This window comes from Cornus florida, unplaced genomic scaffold (genome assembly GCF_030987335.1).
Source record: "Cornus florida cultivar Cherokee Brave unplaced genomic scaffold, ASM3098733v1 CherokeeBrave_3.0.0_Hap2_Chr11, whole genome shotgun sequence".
NCBI lineage: Eukaryota > Viridiplantae > Streptophyta > Magnoliopsida > Cornales > Cornaceae > Cornus > Cornus florida.
In genome coordinates this window covers 15,469,872-15,481,318 of record NW_026775581.1, presented here as the reverse complement: position 1 = coordinate 15,481,318, position 11,447 = coordinate 15,469,872, and the positions used below count along the sequence as shown (strand labels likewise).

The following is an 11,447-nucleotide window of genomic DNA, read 5'->3' as shown; positions in this document are numbered from 1 at the left end:
ATTTCTATAACAGCATATATATATGGTATATTTGGTCTGTAGTCCTACCCTAAAGAGGAAATCTACATGGCACAATTCACCAATCATTGTCTAGAAAATGTTCTAACGTTCCTCGACTAAAAGGACCACAATTCCCCTTCCACCTTTGCAAAATTGTCCTTTAATGAGTATGTTTTTTGACAGCTTGTATCCATGTATATAATAGCAAAATATATCAAGCTTAACCATTAAGTAATGCATACCAGCCCTCATTTTATCACACTAAAACCACATGACATGTGTCACACAATTATTCTTCATTTGTAATGACAAAAATACACCCATGAATGACACTTGTCAATATCTATAGAATTCTGTAGCTACAGTTGTGAACACTTGATCAAATTGAATTTCTAAGCAATGCAATACAATGCAGTATCTCGAGAAAGTAGAAAATGATATGATACATTAGTAAAATAACCTAACTGCCCCTATGAACCTTTATAGCCACGTTACACATGTTGAACTAGAAATAAATCACATAGTGGTCTATAAATAGTTTGTAAGCACAATGTACCTTCCTCAAGCAATTTTAAATGATATCTTGGGGCAACAAATGTGTACCACTTTAAAATACCACTTATAACAATAGCACAAGTCAATGTAGAATAATGGTATAGTAAGGGGTAGTCGAACCACACTGATTGCTAGTTTATGGCAACCAAAATTGTAAAATTACCTTCTAGTTTAATAAAAGATATGATAGTTTGATTGGTTTGTCACTTAATCTATGAATTAAAATTGCATAAAAATAGTAAATAAAATGATTAGAATGGCTTGAACTTATAAAGAGAAGGGTAGGGAATTGAATTCACCTCAACCTCATAAACATGTCAACTTGCACTCAACTTGGGGATACACAACTATATATATATAATGATGTGTAGAAGCATAAAACAACCACAACATCTATAAGAAAATCATACATTTCAGGATTAAGCATAACCCATCTTTGGTTGGCATGGTTCATCCACCTAAACTAGGTTGTGGTATGAACCATCTTCCCTAGGTATGGCCTATCAAGGTCCTTCAATTGTATGTTGTAGTACATGAAATCATAGAGTATATTCAGTTGGTATGGACCATCTACCTAACTACATTAATTAAAGATGTAGCATGGTCCATCTTCCTTAAGTATAATCTATATAAATTCTCAATTACATGCCACTATAACCATTTCATAAATTCATTCCCATTGTCACTATAGGAAATTAAGTGCATAATTGTGTCAATATGATTTCTAAGACAAGAAAAATATGTCAACATAACTATATATTCATATGAAAATCACATACATTAATTCAATGTAAAAACACATTAATTAAATTTTAACACCTTTTAATTTATGAAATCAAATATATACAAGAAGAATCCCCAAATTGAAATAGCAATTACAACATATTTACTTGGTTTAGGTTATATCAACTCTTTAGGAAGGAGTTAGCCTCTCATGGACATGGTAGCAAGTTCACGGATTGAAGAAGAGAAAGATTTCCCTTCAAGCCCCATTGTTGAAAAATTCAGCATAAAAACCCTAAGGAAAATTCTCTCGCTATATATATATATCTTTAGAATCCAAAACTCTCTCCTCCAATTCAAGCCTTTTCCCCCTCTTAATCCCACAAGGTGTTTCAAAACAACCCAACTTGTCGAAATTCAAATCTCCCTTTAAAATGGAACAAACTTTGACTAATTCAAAATAGGGCCCGTAGACTTGCGTCCGGATGCAAAGCATGGCGTCTGGACGTGAGGTGTAACTGCTCGGTATCTGCACGCAAGGTCCTGCATTTGGACACGAGGTCCTGATACTTGGGCTTCTTTTTCTCTTCTACAGTGCTGATTGTATCCATCGCATATTTAGTCCATCTCTTCTTAAAAACCGCTTGATATTTAGGCCCGGTATGACTTGTTCTTTAAAAACCCTTAAAACCTTATTTTTATTCCTTTTTGGCAAATAGACCTACAAAAACACAAAAACACAAAAATGAAGATAATATATGTATAGATCAAATAATGGGCTTAACTAATGCAATTAAGGGCACTTAAATATGCAATATTTGGCGCTTATCACACCCCCAAACTTACATTTTGCTAGTCCCTTAGCAAAACAAAATTGAAAAACACATTTATCCTCTTTCGTAGAAGTGACGATTTCATTTAGCATATACAACAAGCCTTTTAAACCCAGCCCCTAGGTATCCCTAAAGGACGAGTGAAGTCTCGTGAGGGTTTACCAGAAATGATACCCATAAACATTAAGCAACAAGGCTCATTTTAGTATAAATCGAAACATATGACTTTGGGGAAAGACTCTATTATGAAGACTACAACAAGTATGCATACAAAGATATCTCAAAACAATATTCAATTCCCAGCATACATGCATCAACAAACTAGTCCACATATATAATCTTCAATATCTCATTTATAATATAATTGCATCTCAAGCTCCTTAGAAGTGAACCGAAATTTCATTTTCTTTTTAAAATGCACTTTTAATCCTTTTATGGCTTATTCAATGTCTTCCACATCGTTAATCTATTTTTTGAAATCATAATCCAAGGCATGTATTTATTTCAATACATTTTGTGTTTCTTTTTATTATTATTATTATTATTATGTATGACCATGTGCAATGTTTAAGTTCCTTAAGCTCTCTAATCACCCAATGTAACAAGCGTTGAGCCAACAACTCCGAAACCAGATGGTCTTAGGGCGTTAACTGTAAAGACACTCCTAAGGGCATAATGACTCGAAATGGTTAGGCTACGAACTCAAACTAATCATGTATCTTACATTCTTTCCTTGTCTTCCTTTTTAATCAATTGACATGTTGAAAGAATGCAGTTTTATTCATTTTTATATATATATATATATGCCAAGGATTATTTCATTCATCCGACTTACTAATTCAGGGAGCCAATTAAGTAAAACCACAAGGAAGGGAATGCAATTTTCAGTGTGCCCAATGTGTATTGTGAAATTACTTAGAGATGAAAGACTCTAAAATAAGATATTTAAATCATGCAATGGACCTTTTTTCATTTGAATAACCATGCTAGCAACTTTCAATCATTCATTGCTATCCAATATAAGCATACAAGTTGTATTAATCACATAAACCCACCCCCAAACTTAGTTCCAATAACACCAAAAATCATTTGCCTAAACATACAATATTTGTTTGTTTATTTTTTTTTAATTATTTTTTTATAACATAAACAATTCAACCATATTCAACAATGACAATATGTATATGAATAGCTAACTCTCGACACCCCCAAACTTACATGATACATTGTCGTCAATGTAAGAAAACAAGTATATAAAAATTAAGCATCCAAAGAAGTGTAAAAGGAGAGAAACAACTGAGTGTGAAACAGTAACTCCATTACATCCAGTCACATTAGAAATGCCAAAGTTCTTTCCCACAAACTTGTACCTGATAATCTGTTCACAAAAACTAGGTACCAAGCATAAAAACATAGACATATATAAAGATATAAATATAAAGTAATACGTCATGCTTTATTCAAAACCAGGAAAGAAACTAAAATCTATGCACATCAAAAAGTGCACCCACAATTGTCATGCCAAACACGGCCCAAAAAATAGAATTATTCAAAACACACAAAGCAAAAATAACTAGATTGAACTAAAAAACTAAAAGAGCAACAAGATACTCAATCCTTCATAAAAGTGGAGGAAGATGGACCCAGACCTGCACCACCACGGTCAATAAGTGACTGCACCATCGTCTGCAAAAGCTACTATCCCTCTCTAGTCTCCTTACGAAATTCTGTAAGGGTGCCCTCCATGGTACCAACCTGCAGCTGAAGTGCGTCAAGTCGGGTGCTGAGAGCTTCATACTCTGCTTTAGTTATAACAGGTGGCTGTGGACCAACAGGTGCAGGGTCATCATGCTCAGCCTCTAAAGGAATATCCACATCACCCCAATTGAACTCATCACCAATGTGTAGCTGTCTAGCTTTCTTTAACTGGGCCTGCTTTTCTTCCATTCAGTAAGGTTGTACTGATACAAATCCTCCTTCTTCTCCTCATTGCAGCACACCTTGAGCCCCCTTCTCTTTAACATCTTCGTGACCAAATAGGGAAAGGGAAATGCCCATGTCAAAGCATTATCCGCTTGTTTCACAATGAGTTCACGATAGAGTTTCAGAATCTGATCCCAAATGAGCTACAACACATAAAACCAATATCCTCGTTCTGCGGCATAGAGGGTATTCAGAAAAGCACCCTTCCATTCTGAATGCCTAGCAACTGAAAAAACGTTCTGAGTAAGGACAGAGTCCAAAAACCAAATTCGACATGGAATGTAGGACTTGTTTGTGCTACTTGTGTGACGATGTGTGAAGTTGTTGTGACAAATTTCAAGCACAATGTCCGATAAGGTAATTGTATCCGGGAAAGTGCCATAAATAGGCTCATTCTCATCATTCAAAGGGGAAGTCATAGGATAATCCTAAGCTGTGGCAATGTCATTGATGGTAAACGCAAAAGGCGTGCCATCAATTGTTGTCCGTAACACATTTGGCTCAGTGCATGAGTGTGACATGTTGTTATAAAATTGTCGGACGATCCGCGGAAAGAAAACACGAGTATATGGATAAAGCTTCAAGGCCAAGATTTTTCAATTCCAAAACTGACCAAACCATTTCTGGGTGGTCTTGAAATTCATACTCAATGGTGAATTCTGACTCATATTCAATGGGCAAGTGAGACCAATCCGGAGCAGGAGCCTCTTCAGAAGACCCCTCGGAAGTGCGAGGGCGCTTGGAAGAAGAAGTATAGGCCATTTGAGTAAAGGAAGTTGGTTCAGGACTTTTTTCAAACACATGGTGTGCAAGACTAAAAAGTAAAGAACACTAGTGAAGATAAGAATAATGCTAACTTAAAAAGCGTGAATCTAGAATGCAAGTGAAGAGCGCTGAAAAGTGCATATTTAAACCTCTTAAGCTTAGACATTCTAGTACCTTTATCTATTTTACTTTACTGTTTTAGATTGATTTCGTATTATTTCCATTTTCAGGCACTTATCCCGAAAATAAGCTAACTCAGCCAAATAAGAGCTTAATTGAAGCAATTCTGGGATTAAACAAAGAAAAGAGCAAAGTTGAGAAAGAAGAAAGCAAATGAAGCCAAAGGTGGGAAACAGCAAAGTTCGATCGATCCAACTTCAAGGTTCGATCGATTGAACAATGATCGATCTTAGCACTTCAAGATAGATCCAAGCCTTGGCCCAAAAGCATAAAGTGCAAAAGTTCAATCGATCTAACACCACCCGTCGATCGATCGAACACTTTTGTCCTTATTCAAATGATTGATCTTATCCACAACTGTACCACCCACTAACCACTTTTGTCCTTTTTCCAAAAATATCTCCCAAAATATCTCGGATTTGTCTTTTCCCAAAAAGCTCAACCAGTTGGATCGATCCAGCCTAAGTTTGATGGATCTCAGCCAGTTCGATCGATCCAAGTCCAAGGTTCGATCGATCGAACTTCCTTCAGTGCGAAAAAGTTAACTTTCCATCTCATTGAAAGTTGTCCTTTGTCTAATCATTAGGGAATACTGTGTGCACGACCCCAGCTCATTTTGGGTGTCATTTTGACCTACCTATATAAGGATAAGGATTGATTTTTACTAGGGGAGCTAATATCATTTTCATATCATCTCTTGGAGAGCAAGCTTAGAGGAGGAGGAGGCTAGAGATACTATTGGAGTTCTTCATCAACAAGGAGCAGATTTCTTCCATAGAGTTAGCCCTTGAGGGTTAGAGCAACATCACCATGAGTGGCTAGACATCCTCTTGGGGCTAGAGTTAGCCCCAAACATGCTTTCTATATCTTAATCTTGTGTATTATTGAGGGATTAGTGTTGTAATTAATGTTTTGACACTTTGATATATATAGATCTTGTTTATTTTGACACTTTGATATATATAGATCTTGTTTATTCAATGATTTATGTAATTTAATGCTTCCAATTGATCATTTCATTCTATCCATATGTCTATGTATGCTAGAGTAGATGTTCATGTACTTGTCTCTAGATTTTGTGTTATTGATGCATGTCTATGTGTATTGATGCTATAGATTTGGAGATTGTCAAAACATAGTGCTTAAAGGAATGCTCTTGTGATTCTCTTGATGGTTCATACTTATTCCTTGATGGACTGTGCCTCTCCCCTAGTTTATTTTCATGCTAGTAGTGTAGATGTAGTGTAGTTGTGGTGTAGTGTTAAATGGGAGGACAATCTATGCTTGTTGTTTGATGATCCAAACTTTTGAATACAAGAAACATATGTCTCTATCCTTGTGTTGTATTTGGATTGTGAGCTTAATGAAATGATTAATGACTTGTCTTGATCTATTGTGCCTTTCACACGTTGTTTAGACAATATATGCTTCATTGCTTAGATATATTGTGCCTTTCACATGATGTTTAGACAATACATGCTTAACTGGTCATCCTTGCTTGTTGAATCAACCAAGCATACACACATTTTAATATTGCAACACACCATTTGCTCTTATTAGTCACTTGTCAATGGTATAAAAATGCATTACTTGGTGGTGATCTCTAAACCCCAAGATCTCTTTCTCTCTTACTTATTCTTAATTGCATTATTTTGTTATCACTTAGTTGAATTTAGTTGCTCTTTAATCAACCAACCAACCAATTGTTTGATCACTCGACCTACTAGCCCTAATAACGATTCCACGACCTTATTCGATCCTCACAATCCCTTGGGACGATCCCTACTCACCATAGCTATATTTATAGTGAAAGGTAGTAGTGGCTTCTATAAATGTAAAACTCTTGGCCCTTGCCTTAATGCACACTTTTCAGCTTATGGTAGGACGACGACCATAGTTTTTGGCTCTGTTGCCAGGGATTTGATTGATTTGATTTGGCAACGTCGGATTTGTGGAATTGATTAGGATTAGTACTCTTTTGATCGTGTCTTTACTTTACTTTTATTTTTCGTTTTGGTTACTTATTGTGTTGTTCTTACTTAACTAGGTGCATTGTTGGAGAGGAAGCAAGTAAAGAAGCATTCAAGCTAAGCAAGCAAGGAAAAAAGCTAAAAATTCTAAAAATTTGCCAAGCTAACCTTTAATTTTGGAGTTGAAGTGCTAAAGGACCTTTGTGAGACTTTCTTTACTCAATCCCTTAGTTAAATCATTGGCCCGCGTGGAGGCTTATTTTTAATTGTTCTTGCATCATTGTTGTTAAAGCATGGGAGTATGAATTAAGTGTTTGTGGAAGAAGTCTAATTGCATTGTTGTGAAGGCATAGTGTTTGTCATTCTTTGTGTTTGTTGTGTTTTGCATTATGCATGCATGGACGTCATTCATTGAGATCAACTCTTGTCCCTCTTGATTTGCATCTTGAATCCATCGTTAGAAATCCTAGGGGAAGAGGAAGTTCAAATAGAACCAATCTATCAATGGATAACCATAATAATGATCATGTGAGGACCTTAGTCACATAGACCAACAAGGTATCCTTCATCCCAATGCGCACAATGAGAACATACAAGTACCATTAGGCATGCCTAGGCCATTCATTCACCAACCACCACAACAACAAGGCTAAGTTCCATATGGAATGCCAAGCCCAATCTATGCTCCACAACCTCCCATCATCAATCAAGGAATTCAAAACCAAGGTGTTCATGTTGCACCTCAAGTAGCTAATCCACCTCTTGCTTTAAGAGACCATTATGTGCCTAATGAATATAATGCACCTACATGCATCCAATTGCCTCCATTTAGAGCACATCATTATGAAATTAAGCCACAAACCATTCAAATGCTTCCTAACTATCATGGACTTCCAAGTAAAGAACCTTACAAGCATTTAGATGAGTTTCTTGAAGTATGTTCCACCGTAAAATATACGGACATGCTGGAAGAGGTTTCAAGACTCAAACTTTTTCCATTCACCTTAAAAGATAAGGCAAAGTATTGGTTTAACAATCTTAGGCCTTTTTCAATCACTTCTTGGGCAAAAATGCAACAAGAATTCTTGAAGAAGTACTATCCGGTTTCTAAGACCAATGCCATGAGAACCTCAATTCGAGAATTTTCACATGAGGATGGAGAAACGTTTCATGAGGCATGGGAACGCTTCAATGAATTGCTTAGGAATTGTCCACATCATGACATACCGGGCAATTAGTTCAATACTTCTTTGAAAGCTTATCGGACAACTATAAGGGTATGGTTGATGCTTCCATGGGTGGCTCATACATTGATAGGCATGATGATGACGTGTGGCATCTTTATGAGAGCATGAGTGAAATTTTTTTGCATAGAACACTATCATCCGAGAATGGTAGAAATTCACAAGGTAAGAAGAGTGTTGGCTTACATCAAGTCGACCATTCAAATGAAATAGCTGCCGAAATGAAGTCTTTATCTCAAAGGTTTGATCAATTTTTGATTAACCAAAACTCGGCGAACCAAGTATCTTCCTTCCCTAACCATTCTCATCGTGCATCAAATGAAACATGTATGACTTGTTCTAGTGTTCTTCATTCTACTTCTCATTATCCTCACAGATAAGTGCAAAATGAACCTAATGAACAAGTCAATGCAGCTTTTGTTAACCAAGGGAACAATTCTTATGGTACTCACTATAATCCAAGTTGGAGGAATCATCCAAATTTCTCTTGGAAAAACCAAAAAGATGGCTCAAACCTTTCCCAAGGCGGTTTTCAAGGGAAGTACATTCCACCTCCATTTCAAAACCAAGGATCCCAAGGTTATAGACCTTATCAATCACAAGGGAATCAATTTGCTAATTCTCATTTTCCCAACCAATCTTATTCCCAAGGTAATACTAGAAGTCCCGCCTTTGAAGAAAAAGTTTTGAATGCTTTGGGCACTTTAGAGGCTAACACACAATTGCTTTATTTTCACTCTCAATCTATTTCGAAGCTAGAAACCCAAGTAGGGCAAATAGCAAGCACTCTCAATGCAAGAGAGAATGGAAAGATGCCTATTAATGGCCCACCTAAACAACAATGTGTTGTGGAAACCCATTTCTCATCGGAAGGCCACACCATTGAACATGTTAATGCGGTGACTACCTTGCGGAGTGGTAGGATTGTGGACAATCAAGTTGGAATGTCTAATGAAGAGAGTGAACCGGTGCAACCTCAAGTTGTCACCCATCTTGTTTCACATCCCATTCCTCCTTCATTGCATGTACATGATCTTGTGAATGAGAAAGTTTTGAAAAATGTGTTTGAAAAAAAAGTTTTGAAAAATGATGTTGAAAAGGTTTTGTTCAAAAATGATTTGAAACAAAATAATTTAAAAACTTCTTATGTTGAAGAGAGTTCAAAAGAAAATTCTAAAAAAGTGTTTGAACCAAAAGTTCCATTTCCGGATGCCTTAAAAGGATCCATTTCAAAAGAAGGCAAAAACCAATGAAATTATGGAAATGTTTAGGCAAGTGAAAGTTAATCTTCCACTATTGGATGCAATCAAGCATATTCCGGCTTATGCAAATTCTTGAAAGACTTGTGCACCCAAAAGTGGAAGAACAAGAGCCAAGCACCAAGAAAAATGGTTTTGACCGAGCAAGTAAGCTCGATTTTGCAACATAACACTCTTCTAAAGTTTAAGGACCCCGGTTTACCCACTACATCATGCATTATTGGTGATCATATCATCAATCGGGCACTTCTTGACTTAGGAGCAAGTGTTAACCTTCTTCCATACTCGGTTTATGTCAAATTGGGCCTAGGTGAATTGAAACCGACGTCGGTAGTTTTGCAACTTGCCGACCGATCCATTAAGAAGCCTAGGGGTATAATTGAGGATGTATTGATTAAGATTGACAAATTCTTCTTTCCCGTTGATTTCATTGTCATTGACACAGAACCGGTCCCCAACCCTAAGAGCCAAATTCCCGTTATCCTTGGCCGTCCTTTCTTGGTAACCGCTAATGCCAACATCAATTGTAGGACGGGGATAATGAAGATCTCATTTGGCCACATGAATGTGAAGTTAAATATCTTTAATCCCACACCTAATTCATTAGACAAATGTGAAGGAGAGGTTAATGTTGTAGATAAATGTCATGATCTTCAATGTCAAGGACATGAGCTTTTGTGTAAGACCAAAACTTCAAAGGAATCATTTTCAACCTTGCATTCTAAAAGTTTTGTTTCAAATTCTTGCTTTGAAAGGGCATGGAAGCCTAAAAGTTGTGATTGCATAGACAAGGGACCAAAGGTTTTTTTTAGCTTAATCTAATAAGTTCTTCACAGAACCATTTGTTGGGTGGAGTTCAAAGCATCTATCACCCCAACAAGGAGGGGATGCATTATAATACCTTTGATCCGGGCTAAAAGAGCCCAATGTCTTGCTAGAGATGTTAAAGAATAGCAAAGGCATTCGTAGGGTGTCAAAACCCCTATTCCTCCCCCATTTCTATCTTAAATTTCATTTCTTGCGAAGTCTAGATACTTGTTTTTGGTTTTCATATGCATTGAAAGGAACTTTGGTGAGCATTGCATGAGCTTTCATGTCATTATTGAGCATTCTGCATAGTTCGATCGATCTCAAACCCGAGTTTAATCGATCGAACTCCATTCTGCATCCAACACTTAGAAAATTTTTCTACCTGCAGAAACCTGCATCCAAATTGCCTCTCTGTCCCATCGTTCGAACTAACTCTTAAATTGATCAGGAGACCTTCGATCGATCCAACTTCCAAGTTCGATCGGTCTCATGATTCAACACTTAGAAAATTTTTGAGCCTACATCAACCTGCATATTTCACCTCTCTGTCTGATCGATCGAAACATTCCAAGATCGATTTGAAAGTTCTTCGATCGATCCAACTTCGGTCGATCTTCAAGTTCCAACACTTAGCCAATTTTTTGAGCCAAAAACCTGCATATTTTTGCTCTCTGTCTGATCGATCGAACTCTTGTTTCGATCGATCTCAGTTCTCCATTTCATTATTTTGACTTTGTTTTGACTTTTCGAATTTTTAAAATCCAAAATATTTTCAATTTCATTTTATTTTATTTTATTTTCATTTTATTTCATTTTATGTTATTTTTCAAAAAAATTTCAAAAATTCAAAAATATTTTAATTAGTTTTTAATTATTATTGTTTATTCAATTAAATTTACTAAAAAAAAAAAAACAAAAAAATTTTATTCTATTTTATTTTACTTTATTTTCCAATTTTTAATTTTAATTCTAATTTCTAATTTTTAATTTTGCATTTTTCAAAAATTTTAAAAATCCAAAAATACTTTGAAGAGAGTTCATCAAAGTTCAATCGATCTCAGTTGAAGTTCGATCGATCGAACTCTGTCGGGAATGTTTTTAAAAATAGAACCGAGGGTTTTCTAG

The 11,447-nt window shown here is 36.1% G+C and overlaps 1 pseudogene; it reads right to left on the bottom strand.

Annotated features, from left to right (window-relative positions):
• Nucleotides 1–8,135: 8,135 nt before the first annotated feature.
• On the bottom strand, nt 8,136–8,234 carry LOC132287274 (small nucleolar RNA R71; annotated as a pseudogene).
• Nucleotides 8,235–11,447: the final 3,213 nt, after the last annotated feature.